This window comes from Myxine glutinosa, chromosome 2 (assembly GCF_964187855.1).
Source record: "Myxine glutinosa chromosome 2, kmMyxGlut1.1, whole genome shotgun sequence".
Lineage (NCBI taxonomy): Eukaryota > Metazoa > Chordata > Myxini > Myxiniformes > Myxinidae > Myxine > Myxine glutinosa.
The window spans coordinates 66,544,702-66,559,701 of NC_136262.1; positions in this window are offsets into that span (position 1 = coordinate 66,544,702).

Genomic DNA, 15,000 nt, shown 5'->3' on the forward strand with positions numbered 1-15,000 from the left:
AAGTTTTGCAAATTTATTAAAAAGAAAAAACTGAAATGTCACATTGACATAAGTATTCATACCCTTTGCTATGGCACTTGAAATTTATCTCAGGTGCCTCCCATTTCTCTTAATCATCTTTGAGATGTTTCCACACCTTGATTGGAGTCCACCTGTTGTAAATTCAATTGATTGGACATGATTTGGAAAGGCACACACCTGTCTATATAAGGTCTCACAGCTGACAATGCATATCAGAGAAAAAACCAAGCCATGAGGTCGAAGGAACTGCCTGCAGAGCTCAGAGACAGGATTGTGTCGAGGCACAGATCTGGGGAAGCCTACAAAAAAAATCTCTGCTGCATTGAAGGTTCCCAAGAGCACAGAGGCCTCCATAATTCTTAAATGGAAGAAGTTTGGAACAACCAGGACTCTTCCTAGAGCTGGCCGCCCGGCTAAATTGAGCAATCGGGGGAGAAGGGACTTGGTAAGAGAGGTGACCAAGAACCCGATGGTCACTCTGACTGAGCTCCAGAGATCTTGTGTGGAGATGGGAGAAACTTCCAGAAGGACAACCATCACTGCAACACTCCACAGAATCTGGGCTTTATGGCAGAGTGGCCAGACGGAAGACTCTCCTCAGTGAAAGACAAATGAAAGCCCACGGAATCTTGTTTCTCACAGTCTGAGAGTCCTTTAGGTGCTTTTTTTGCAAACTCCAAGTGGGCTTTCTTTTTTGTATTGGCTTGGTTTTTGCTCTGATATGCATTGTCAGCTGTGAGACCTTATATAGACAGGTGTGTGCCTTTCCAAATCATGTCCAATCAATTGAATTTACCACAGGTAGACTCCAATCAAGGTGTAGAAACATCTCAAAGATGATCAAGAGAAATGGGAGGCACCTGAGCTAAATTTCAAGTGTCATAGCAAAAGGTCTAAATACTTATGTCAATGTGATATTTCAGTTTTTTATTTGTAATAAATTTGCAAAACTTTCTAAAATCCTGTTTTCTCTTTGTCATTATGGGGTATTGAGTGTAGATTTATGAGGGAAAAAATGAATTTAAACGATTTCAGCAAAAGGCTGCAACATAACAAAATGTGAAAAAGTGAAGTGGTCTGAATACTTTCTGAATGCACTGTATATATGTGTGTATATGTATGTGTGTATATATGTGTGTGTATGCATATATATATGTGTGTGTGTGTGTGTGTGTGTGTGTGTGTGTGTGTGTGTGTGTGTGTGTGTGTGTGTGTGTGTGTGTGTGTGTGTGTAAGCAAGACTAGTTCCTTATTCTTCAAGTAAGTCTCGATCTTTTTTCTTCCCGACCAAAACTAAATCTCTTTTCTCATTTTCTCTTTTTTTTGTTGCGATCTCTGCAAAGCCAGCATTAGTAGTTCTGTGTGTTCACGACCAGGTGTAATAACCCCAACAGAGCCGTGCTGTCGCAATGGTTGTAGTTTGCCAGAGCCAATCCAATTACGAGAGCATGGCACGAGGGCTGTTAAGTTAACAAACCCACACGCACACACCAAACACACACTCGCACACCAAACACACACGGCCAAGATCCTTTAAAGCAAAACATGATACAAATCCGCCCTTTGAGGCCAAACATGTCGGGTTTGGAGCTGAAACCACGTGTCGATATGGCAGCCAGACCTGCCGTCGATACTTAACCCATGCTAAATGGTGCTCCTTCAGTTTCAGGTTGCACAAGCTTACAACGCTCATGGCACCAACGGATTCCTTAGTTGCTCGCGTTCCCCGGTGTACTGGCAGCACTTTAGCAGGGCCTTGTATTTACTGAATCAATTACCAGTGGGGCTGAGGCAGCAGCTAGCGCTTGGTGCACTCCTGACTCCAGCAGCCTCGCGACACAGCAGGGAACATGTGGGGCCACAATGGCGTTGCCGAGGGTGGGGTCGGGGACAAGAGCTCCACGTGGAGAAGGAACGCTTTTGGGGCAGGGTGTTCTGTGTGAGATGAGAACGAGACGGAGGAAAGACTGTGCAGCGAAGCTGCGATGAAATAAGGCCAATCAATAGTATAATGAGTGAAGTAATACTTCCCTGGGGAGAAGCTGATTAGGTTTGTGTGGCCTGACCTCAGGCTGTGGTTGTGCCTTCATGCAGCTATCTCGGTTTGGAATGGCTTGTGCCCAATGGAATGACGCGCACGAGGGTGGAGGGAATGTATGTGGTATGTATGTGATGCGTGGTAGGAAGAGGAAATGGGGTTAGGGTATTGGGTTGAGAAAACAGGGAAATGGGGGAGTGGGGGTGGGGAGGGTTCGAAGACAAGGTGAGAAGGGGCTTTCAGGACAGAAGCCAAAAATGTGGGATGAAGCTAGTCGTGCTGAAATTTTGGCCAGCCATATCAAGGCCCTCGCCAAGTGGAGCCATCGCCCAGGCACCATTGGTACACAAATCTTCTTGAGCTCCTATAGGATGTATATGCATTCAAATCTGCGATAAACTCACGCGATACCGACCATTTCTCCTGCTCCTTTATATTTGATTGCTTTGAGTTTCACAGATACGCCTCTCGGCGTGTTTGTTTATTTCCATGAGTTATTCCCAATGAATCTTCAGGCGGTGTATAAATGATGAACGGTGCCATTTTGTATTTATGCATTACATCTTTTGGGATACGTTCTTAACTCAAAATGCAATGAAATGGAGATGCTGTGAAAACAGTCGTGCCCATGATGGCTTAACAAGAGATGAACTTTACTCGTGTTCTGATAAATCTCTACGCATTTGCTAGGTATGCATGGCTTCTAAAATGCTAATAGATTTATCAGAACACTTGTCAACCTTCTGCCTTCCTATATAACATCCTGCAATTCAAGAGGAATGTTAATCTCTTTTTTTCCTGCTTTCTCTCTCAAACTCTCCTTGTGTAGCCCGCCAACCGAGAGTGGCCTTTGCCCTTGCGAGGGGCGAGCTCCTTTGAAACATTTTTTTTTTTTACAAGGGTGCAAATTTAATTCGGTAATTACACTGCAATTACTTACATTTTCCATTTGTTTGTTTTTTAACATGAAGCTAGTTGGACGTTGGGGTTGTCAGGTGTGCAAGCCCCTGCGGCAAAAAAGTAAATCATTTGCTGCGTTGTTGAGAAGACGATGTTCTCCTGTAGCCCCTGCGCTGACACCGGTGGCCAAGGATGAAGGATGTACCGGTGGCCAAGGATGAAGGCTGCACCGGTGGCCAAGGATGCAAGGCTGCAGCCTCTGTCCACGTGGCCTCTGTTGAGTTACAGCTAACAGTCTGCTTCAGTGACTCTTTGTACATGCCATAATCCAGTTAGTTAATGAAAGACATAATTAACATATTATAATTGTGGGTGAGATGGCTTTGACAGAAATCGCTTGGCGCTGCTAATTAAATCTGTTCTCTTTCTCCCCCAACAGGCCTTACTTGATTAAACTAAGCATAGGAGGCTGTCGTTGATTGATTTGTCTTACATGCTTGTCCGAGGTGAAAGTACAGGACCGATAAATGTTCCGAATCGTGGGATCATGAACATCTATTTGTGGAGGTCCCCCAATGACCACAATTTGTGATGCGGTGCTGCCTCACGAGCAATGGAAAGTGACTTTCTTTCACTTTCGCCAAAACATGTTCACTTGTGGAACTTTGACTGTGAGCAGAGATTTTCACTATATGGCAAAAAATATTATTGTGAATCATATTAGTCGGTTTGTATCGTCGTCGGAGTTCGGCGCGGACGGACGGTGTTGCCTGCGCGGACGGACGGTGTTGCCTTCGCAGAAACACCGGTTGCCTGTGTTGCACTTGGTTTTCACCCAGACGGGAGACTGGCAGACGTTTGTGTGCGTTCTGACAGCTGCCGATACGTCGCGGGTTCCCGGCACCGGCCTCGTCATTCCCACAGGGCACGTCAGTGCAGGATTTCTGTCACATGCAGGGGAGAAAAAAAGAAAAAGGATGACAAAAAACACGGGAAACAATTTCCACTGCCAGACAAGCAAACCACTGTCACCAGGGGATGAAAAGTAGCTTAAACCTTTTTCTTGCTTTATCCACGGTGACCAGGCCATTTTAGATTTTCGGGGAACTCGGCTGGCCACTTTATTCGCCGCAGGCAATCCCATGCTCGAAACTCAAAGTGCAAAGAAGTGGCAGTAACAATCATTCATAGTGGCTGGGAGCTCCTTATAGGAAAATTACAGTTTTAAAACCCTCACAACTTTGGATTTCTTCAAACGGTGTACGTGATGTGGCTTAGGATTCCAGGTGAAAGTTCACAAGAGGTCCAGCTGGATTGCTTCTTTGCTCGGAGGGTGAAGAGGATGCACAAAGAGGATTTGGTCCTTGACTTCTGCAATACTCCGCACCTGGCTAGTAGGATATGGCCCCACAGGTCGTGGATTTCGTTCTTGTTCTGATAACCGCGGTGCGATACAAACCCAATGTGACAAGTGCCTCTTTGCTGCCTGATTATATTGGCCCGGAGACTGTCATCGCGGCCTCTGCTCATCCTCTCAGTCACTCTGCTAAACTGCTATTGGCACACCGGATACAGAGAATGTAACCCTTCATGCTGGAGTCATAAGAGGCAAAAGTGCCCCACGGGTAACACGGAGAGGAGGCTTGTAGGGTCGGTGATAAGAGCCAGCGATTTTTGCAAAGTCATATAACGAGAGATATTCCTCGAGAGCCGGTGCTGAAGACAAGAGAATATCCAGAGGCTTTAATACAGTAGGAAAGGGGAAAGGGGTTCACAGGTGAATCAATCATTCCACCAAGTGACGGGACCTCACTGCAGCCCCGACTGCTAAAACATGTTCCAACATGATGTTTATCGTGGCGGGGGGAATTGTACAGTGTTATAACACGCTCAGCGCACTTGCTCAGATATTAAACGAGATGGAGTTGTGATGTGTGGAACTACGAGATATAACACTCTGATTTTTTACCGGGATTGTTAATGTAGTTTACATGAGGCTGTCATAACATTTATTTTCCAAGCGAACGTTCATCATTCCAGCTTTCCTCTGCCCATGCAAATAGGATCGCAGGTTGTGTATGATGCCGAGATAAGATGTTCCCATTTTCACTTTGCTCGGTACATATTTTTCAGGCATCACACCATGGTCTAGGGCAACAAAGGTTAAAGACTTGCTGATTGTTTTTACTTAGCACGTTTTCATCACCACCACAGCATTAGACTCGAGCCATAGTGATCAGAGCATCTGCTGAAATTACCTTTGCGTTTTTTGTTTTTTTTGCATTTGGCCTCTCGTGCGTTACTTTTTACGCAATAGCTACGAGGCGTCACCTATGTGGGTTAATCGAAAAAGGCCTTGGAAATTTTCCGGAAGGCAAAGTTGTCTCCACTTACTGCGCCGAGGAGCCGATGAGCACTCGCAAACGTCACACTGATTTTGAGAACCGAGTGACATCTGAGCTGGGCCGCGTCGGTGGCCGCATAGCAGAAAGATGGAGAAAAACTTCACGTGATATCTGAAAAAATTGCTTGGACAGCTTGTGGTTGCGCCCCTGCCTGGGTGCTGTACCAAACGTGCGAGACGTGCAGTCGGCGAGACAAAATACTCACGCATAGACATTAGGCCTGACAGAAATAGTCACAGACCGGGCCTGGTCTTAGAGGAGCTGTAATCTTTGTCACTCTCAAAAAATGCAAAGGAAGTGGTAGTTTGGATGTCATTTTTAAGGCGTACGTTTGGGAAGTGTCTCTTGTATCAAAAAGGTTGGTGATGGACAGCTTACAAGGCTGTAATATTCTGTAAAACATATTGTTTTATACAGAGCTGGGGTGACACGTCTGTTTGGTTAAAATTCATTTTGCTTGAGGATATTTTTCAAGGCAATGAAACAATGTTATAAAGCATTGTTAAAGCGTCACAAGGATGAATTTCAGCAAACAATCATTTGTGGATTTAGTAATTTATACAAAGCAGGGAATATAACTGGCTCATGCAATGCAACATTAATTTGTGTTTCCTTTAGGAACACATTAGACCAGTTGTTTTGGGTATTCTTAATTCCCTAATTACTCTCTAAATTTACTTTGTAACTGAAACATCTGATATCTCCAGGTTCGTAAATTATATCCCATGAAGCCTTGTTTGTATATATTAGAACAACGCGGAGGCTCCTCCAATCCTGTTTTCCTTTGTGTTGCAGATAACTCATAGGTTTGAATTATGATTTTTTGTTGTTGTTGCTGTGTATTAAGATTTTGTGGTGTATTAAATATAATTATTTGTGGTGTATTTAATTTTTTGTAAACTTCGTTTAAAAAGAAGAAGAAAAGAAGAAGTATTGACCGATCACGATATAAAGAGAATGTGTTGGCCTTTTTTCTGAACCTAACAAACTATACACTTTGGCCTTTTGGTTGTAAATGTAAAATTTGTTATATAAACAATGCTGGATTCAAGTATGTGGTTAAGATTGAAGATAACACACACACACACACACACACACACCTAGCACTAGATGATTAAATCAAGTAACATCGACCTTTAGGAACATCATTTCCCCTCATTACATATGCTTGAAAATTACCTTGCGTTCTCGGGGTGAGCCTGGTCAAGTGCAAATGCATTGTTAGGTCCCTCCTCTCCCACCTTCCCCTGCCACCCATGACATTACCACATTAGATCACTTTTTGACCGCACCCATAGTTGTTTATCTTTGTTAATTACCCAGCTGATGCAAATCGGAAAAGCGGGCCTAAACAATTGGTTCACTTTGTCTGTCTGTCTCTCCGTCAAAAAATGTCAGTTTATGATCGAGGAACAACTTTCATATCAATTGAATGTTATATTTTGAACACGAATCGGAACATGAATCGCAAAACAAACCACTAGTTTAGCAGTACTTTGTCTCTGGATTCGTCCTGATCGTACATGTGCAGAGAGGGGTGAGGGTGAGATAATTATTTTTTACTCTGCCTGACTGTCTGGCAGAGAAACAAAATGGAAAATCATTCCAAACAGGAAACATAATGTTTTTAAGGACGTTATAAAGGACACAAACAACAGGAACGAATAACTAATGTAACGTGTTAAATAAGGTGGTGTAAAAGACACTGCATCAACGGCGGCCAACTTCCGAATTTTTTTCTACAACTACGAAAAGTTTTATTTTATTTCAATTGAATTCTATTCTTCAAAAATGCAAATCACCTTATTGGTATTTCAAAACCCCTTCCGTTTAGCAGTACTTTGACAAAATATGATGGTATTTTACGTCATCTCGACCAATCAAATTTTCCTCTCGCAGACCCTGGCCACGTCGTTGTTTCTCACGACTGCACGGGGTAAGGTGTTCCATAAACTCACTAGTTCTTAAATTTTTCAGAGTAGAAAGAGATTTTCTGATAGGATTTTTTTGATATAAATTTGACCACCTACCTTATAAAATCTCCCTTATAAAACACTGCCAAATCATTTAGCATTGCTGCCCCAGGAGACTGCCCTCCTCGTTCTTATCGAGAAGGTATCCATGATTCGATTTATTTTTGTTTCTATGTGATTCATGTCTTAGAGTAGCTTCTGTATTATTTATAACACAAAACACTTAAATGGAATACGAGATCGTGCGCAATCTTTTTGCAACTGACCCAACCGAATGTTTAAAATGCCCCTCTGTGATTAATTCAGAACATTGACCTCCATGAGGTTGGAACATGGCAACACCATGCTTGTGCACATTTTTTTTTGTTATTTCTACCCTGCATTGCAAATGAGTGATGAGAACTGAATATATTCTGTTTCTCTTGGGTTTAAAATTCCCAGCAGACCAAATTTAAAAATTTTGATGAGTGCATGGTAACCATGCCATTATGTAATAATGAGATTGCAACCCTGCAATTATTTCTCGATTTTTTTTTTAATTGTGCATTATACTTCCCATATTACATACATCCACAATGCCTATTTTATTGGAAGTCCTCAATAAAAGTGTGGCCAAATGTTTTGTATTGAAAAGGTCAAGGCTCAATGAAGAGTGGGAGCAAGAGGGTAAAGGGGAAACTTACTGACATTGCGGCCACACTTGGACACAACAAGCAAGGGAAAGAACAAACAAGAAAAGAGGGGAGAGAAGAGGGGAGGAAACACAGTTACCTGGATGTAAGAGTGTTGGATTAGGTATGGTTAGTGGAGGTAGAAAATATTACCGGTAAGGATGGGGAGTAGTACACAGCCTGCTTGAAGTCCTGGAGGGAAATGTGCGATTGAACAGTCTCTTGAAGGCAGTTCCAAATGGAAGAGAAGAGGAACAAAAAAGTGGAGGTGGAAAGAGAGCCTGGATTTTTTGAGTTTAACTAGGAAGGGGTTACTGGAAGAATGCTTATGTCCTCGCGGAACTGGAGAGGGTCAGAGGCTGAGAGATAAGAGGGAACTAGACTGGAGGAGGGGAGCTAAAAACTAGAGAGGCCACTGACCTGTCTGTGAAGTGATAGCAACAGGCCTTCTGCCTCTGCCTCATCATCTGAGATGTCAATAATGTTCAAAGCTTTAGATTACACTGAATCCAGGAGAGAGTGATGTGATGTACCAGTCCAGAGGGGGGAGCAGTACTTTATTGAGCTATGAACAAAGGGCTTGAAGGCTGAGTACTTTTGATTTTTTCAAGCAATGACTATGAACGATATCGGATGCCCAGTATACAGCTACCTTTGAGGCCATATTTGCTAAGTAGTTAGTCCAGAACAATTAATGGCGGATGAAGAAGACTTGAGGTTCATTCAAGAGACCGAACCTCTTCCTGTGGCTCACCATGAATATAGATAAGTTGGTCCATTTTATGACTCCTGAGTGACATGGTGAGACTGTGATTTGCAAGGTTTGAAACTCATGTTTAATTTTCCAGCCTAGTATCTAATTAATTGCAGATCAGCAGGGAGTGACACTGTTGCCTTCTGTTTGTTTGTAGGATGGGTTACTGTGTGACATAATGTTTGGAGTTATACGCAAAAATGATTTTGCTGGGTATCAGAGTGGTCCTTGTATTAGTCAGGTTCACTATGTTTTTTCGTTCAAAATCATGGTAGATTAGCAAACCTATACATTTTTGGAAACGTTATTACATGGAAAATCTGAAAATCAATGTTTACATTTGCCAATTCCGACCAATTCGATTCGACCAATTCGACCAATTCGACCAATCGACCAATCGACCAATTCCATTCGACCAATTCGACCATTCGACCAATCGCTTCGATCGACCATTCGACCATTCGACCAATTCGATTGATTCGATTCGATTCGATTCATCGAATTCGATTCGATCGACCATTCGACCAATTCGATTTGCCAATCAATTTGACCGACCTTTGCTTGTGTGGAACGGACTGTGAAAACGATGCGGACTATATTGTCGGATACGACACACAGGACAGTGATGACGAACTCTAAATGGCATATTCTGTAATAATAATAATAATAATTCATTTATTTTGTATAGCGCTTTTCAAGAAGCCCAAAGGCGCTTTGACAGAGTGGAAAATATAATGCATAACAATACATGAAAACAACAATTGCAAAAAGACAAGAATCAATAGGGAAATATTTAAAGCAAAAGGAAGGAGAAGGAGAAGAGATAGTCAGGGGTTAAATGCTGAGGGTTGAATGTTGAATGCAGTGTTGAACAGGTGGGTCTTTAGTGATGTTTTGAATGTGGTGAGTGAGGAGGAGTCTCTGATGGTGTGAGGTAGTGAGTTCCAGAGGGTGGGAGCAGCGATGGAGAAGGCCCTGTCCCCCCAGGATCTGAATTTGGTCTGGATGGAGGGGGTCAGGAGGTTGGTACCACAGCAGAGCGGAGGTTGCGGGTGGGAGTGTGTCTGGAGAGGAGGTCAGCCAGGTAGGATGGGGCCAGGTTATGGAGGGCTTTGTATGTCAAGAGGAGGATTTTGTACTGGATTCTCTGGGGGATGGGGAGCCAGTGAAGCTTATAAAGGACGGGGGTGATGTGGTCACGGGTCTGGGTATGGGTGTAATCGTGTATGTTTGATGCCATTGACTGCCTGTGTATATTTTGTCATTGACTGCCTGTGTAGATGTGAAGTTATACTGACTGCATGTGTATATATGATTTTGCTGACTGCCTGTGTATGTTTGGTGATATGAATTATTGTGACACATTTTGATGTTATTAACTGCCTGTACAAAATGATAACATGTATTTGATTATGCAACTTATCGTGAATATAAAAACAGTATTTTGCAATTCAAAACCTTTGATTCGTGTCTTACCATTCCCCATAGCACTAATTTGATACTTTCATTGGATTCCTTGTCCCTGAAAATATAGGTTTAGTATATTTTAAAAAGTTTTTAGGGTAATTAGAGGCAGAAATAGAACAAAATATGTATTTTACAGTGGCCATTTTGAAAATCCAAAATGGCCACCATACAGGTATCTCTCCAAATGTAAACATTGATTTTTAGTTTCCTTATGCTATAACCTTTCCAAAAATGTATAGGTTTGCTAATCTACCATGATTTTGAACGAAATATAATTTATTGACATAGTGAACCTGACTATATCCATGCAGAGCAAGAATGGGCCGAAGATATGACTGAGAATGACTCTGCTTCCACTGGGAGAGGAGGTGAGAGAGTGCAATGTATTAACTGCACAAATGAAAGAAGTCAGGAAAGCAGGTATAAAGGTGGCCTTGCATGCTGCAGGCAGCAACCTTGACAGGCAGAGCAGGATGCCGGACTGTTGAATACCGAAAATATGTCCATGGACATGGGACTGTCTTCTTGTTGCGATTTCGAGCCTCTGACCATTGCTGAGAGAACAGCAGCCAACATGTCCAAAGTTGACTGACAAGGCACAGAATCTTAAAGGATGTTCATAAATGAGGCTGTTTAAAGAGAAGAAATGCTTGATATCGACAGCACAGATAGATTCGATAACTTTGCTTGTAATTGGAAGCAAGCCCCTATAGTTGAGAAATCTGTTTTTGAATCCTAATTGTGAACGGCATTGATGTTGTTGCACTTCTAGGCAGACAGGAGGTGGCCAAAGGAGAAGGACAGGCAGAAGAGAGTAGACAAAGGAGAAGCAAGTGTTGCAGAGCAGGTTTGAGAACATGTACACCAATACCTCTTGATTCTGTAACCAAAAAAGAGTCGGGGCAGACAGAACATTCTCTACTTTCTCGGGTATGAAAGGCAGCATTGAAAAGGCATTGGGAGTCAGGGGGTAAAGTGGGGACAGAGTGAGATGGGTTGGATACACACATTTTGGAGGCAAACGCTGAGTTACCAACACAATCTGTTTTGTCTTGAGCGGAGTCTGATGTGAGGACATTTGAGGTGTGTGAGGCAATGGAAGGGGAGCATACACCGAAGAGGGACTTCGTAAGGCTTCACCAACACATAGAGAGGAAAAGAGTGCAGAACAGAAGAGGAGAAGAAGGAAGTAGAGGATTCTCAACTTTATTGGACTACAGTATGTGTTTTTTAATCCCAATGTCAAAATGTGGACCTTTCCTAGTTATGTAAGAAACGTCTTTGGCTTTTGTAACCCTAATGATTTTCAAATGAAAAATGAAATGTGTTCTTTTCCTCGTTAAAAAGTAAGAAGAGACTTCTTCTTCACTATGAATGCTCAAGACAGTATATATCATGCGAGTTGTTCACAATCGGAAGTACTAGGGGAGGTGTCATGGGCACAGTTGCCAGGGTAAATGTCGCCAGTGGACAGAATAAATGTCATAAAAATCCAGGGTTGGGTTTGTTACTATTGGTCAATAAATCAAGCAGAGTTTAATTATTGGCTCCTTGTGTGCCTGCACGTAGCTCAAGCTGGGCAGTGGTGGTGGCCATGACGTGCGGCAGACCGAGGAACCCGTCCCCTGTGCTTGGGATTGCTTTTAATTCAAATTGTCGAGAGAAAAAAAAAAGAAGAATATTGTCAGCCAAGCAGGACAGGCCCATGCTTCAGATAAAACATTTTCTTGAGCAATGAGAGTTGATTCTTTTTCTGCAGAGATTGAACCCTGAACTGACGACAATGGGAATTTACTTACGAGGTGCAGGAATTGAACATTGTCTGTATCTTCTTCAGCTGAGCACCTCTTTGCGAACAAATTGTTAAGTTAAACACGTGATGGAGGGTCTGGATCAATTGACATTGAAATGGAATTGGGATGATGTGCTGCACTGTGTTTTACATTATCATGTTTCATTAACACATCTTCCTCAGGACAGCACACCACACAATCATTTATTTGTGACCACAGTGATTGTGTGGTTGTGTGCAAGTGGTTGTAAAACATTGTGTGGTGTGCCGTCCTGAGGAAGATTATAACAAGGGCGAAACCATGGTCGGCAGCTCCACTGTCCTATATTTGTGACCAGTAAATCCCGGTTTCTACCGAGTGTGTTCACGGAAGCCTCCAGCATTGGAGACGATGTGGTGCACATGCACAGCATGACGTCATGTCAGGCTGTTGCTATCATTAGGTCGGAAGAGCCATTTATTAGTTTTATTTTTATTGCCGACTGCATTCCACCTCTGGTTTGTTATGCAGCAGTGCAGACAATGTGTTGGGTGGCAGACAACCGTTGTTGCACAAAGGTTGTGCATATCTGGCTGTTATGAGAAACAATCGGTGCTTTGCTACTTCACAAAGGCAGGAGGTATAATATATATATATATATATATATATATATATATATATATATATATATATATATATATATATATATATATATATATATATATATATATATATATATGATGACCAATCCTTTTTGCAACATGACAATGCATAGGGCCACCAAAGCAGTTTCCTTGGCTATTGGGCACAATCCTGGAGCAGGATACCCGAATGGCGCATTCATCCCAGCAAGCTGGTACTCAATTTGCCGACTTCGGAAGGATGACAGGCTGAGTCAAACTAACAACAACAACAACAACAACATGCATTTTAAGGCCATTTTCCCTGCTAGAGTGGGGGTTAGCCTTGTGGTCCCCATGACAATCTTCTCCATTTGGCCCTATTTTCTGCATCTCTCCTTTTTAACCCCATTGCCCACATTTCTTCTTCGACCATCTTTAGCCAAGTCTTTCTCGGTCTTCCCCGTCCTCTACTTCCTTCTACATTCATTTCCATCACTCTTCTCAACCAGTCACTTTCATCCTTCCTCAACATATGACCAAACCATCTCAACCTGTTCCTCTTCACAGCATCAATCACAGGCTCTATTCCCATCATCTTTCGCAATTCATCATTTGTCTTCCTCTCTCTCAACGATACTCCGTACATCCACCGAACCAGTCGCATTTCCACCCTTTCCAGCCTTTGTTGCTGCTCTACGTTCATTACCCATGTCTCGCTCCCATAAATCATAACACTTCTCACACATGCAGCATACACCTTTCCCTTCAGCTTCAAAGACACTACCCTCCTCATCAGCACGCCAGTCAGTTCCCGAAACTTCTTCCATGCACATCTCACTCCAGCAACCGTTGCCGATTCTGATCCACCTTCTCCATTCAGCATGTCTCCGAGGTAGCAAAATGTTTTCACACCTTCCAACTTCACGCCGTCTCCAAGATCCAACTCAACATTTCCTCCATCTGCAGCTCCCTCTGTGCACACCTTACATTTGAAAGTAGCTGCCACACTGGTTAATGACCCTCTCAGACCACTGCATTTTTGATGAACCCACTCAGCGCACATTGTACATTGAATGGAGTTCACTCCGATACCTTTCTGCACACAGCACATGGCCACTTCCCAGTTCTTTCCACCTCACCACATGCCGTACCACTTGCCATCACCTTCGTCTTTCCGATATTCACCTTCAGACCTTTGTCACCATACATTCCTTCCACTTGTTCATCTTTTCCTTCAGTCCATCCATACTTTCCGCAATCAACACCAGATCATCTGCATACAACAACTCCCACGGTAAACCCTCCTTTACGTTCTGAGCCAGCACCTCCATCACAGCTATAAATAGTATTGGACTTAATACCGACCCCTGATGCACTCCCACCTTCACCTCAAACTCACAACTGTTCCCGTCCTTCGTCCTGACAGCTGTGCGCGCTCTTTTGTACATTGCCATCACTACTCTGATCAGCCATTCCTACACACCTACCTTCCTCAATGCCCATGTCAAGACTTCGTGTGGAACCCTATCGAATGCTTTCTCCAGATCAACAAACCCAAGAATCAACTTCTTCCTCTTCTCCATGTACTTCTCCTGCAACTGCCTCACAATAAAGAGCGCGTCTGTCGTTCCTCTTCCTGGCATAAATTGAAACTGCATTTCGTCGATCTTCACCTTCTTCCTTATCCTCCTCTCCAACACCCTTTACAATACCTTCATTCCATGCTCCAATAACTTTATCGCTCGGTACGAGCCACACTCCGGAGGGTCACCATTTCCCTTGTATGGAGGGACGAGGATACTCAGTTCCCAATCCACTGGAATGCGGCCTTCTTTCACCACCAGATTACACATCTCTGTCATTCTCTTCACACCCCTACTTCCCGCTGCCTTCAACATATCTCCCACAATTCCCGTCGGCCCTCCCGCTTTTCTACTCTTCATTGCTTTTATCGCTTCCTCAACTTCCTTCTCAGTTATCTTCTCTGCCGGTCCTAAAACTGGGTTACTCTCTATGTTGCCATCCCATTCATTCTCTGTATTCAACAGCATTTCCATATATCTTTTCCATCTTCCTTTAATTCCATCTGGGTCCACAACGATTTGCCCCACTTCATCCTTCAAGCAACTCACCCCCATCACATCACACCTCTCTTTCGCTATCTGCTTTGCAATCCTGAATACCGCTCTCTGACCCTCTTCCAAATCCAAGCGTTCTCCGAACATTTTCCTACATGCCTCCTGCGACTTTGCTACCTCTTTCTTTGCAGCCTTCTTGGCTGCCTTATAACTTTCATGCTCTGCTTTTTGTGCTCCCGTATCCTTCACCTTCTGCCACTCCTTGAACTTCTTCCTCTTCTCGTCAATCCTCTTTCCA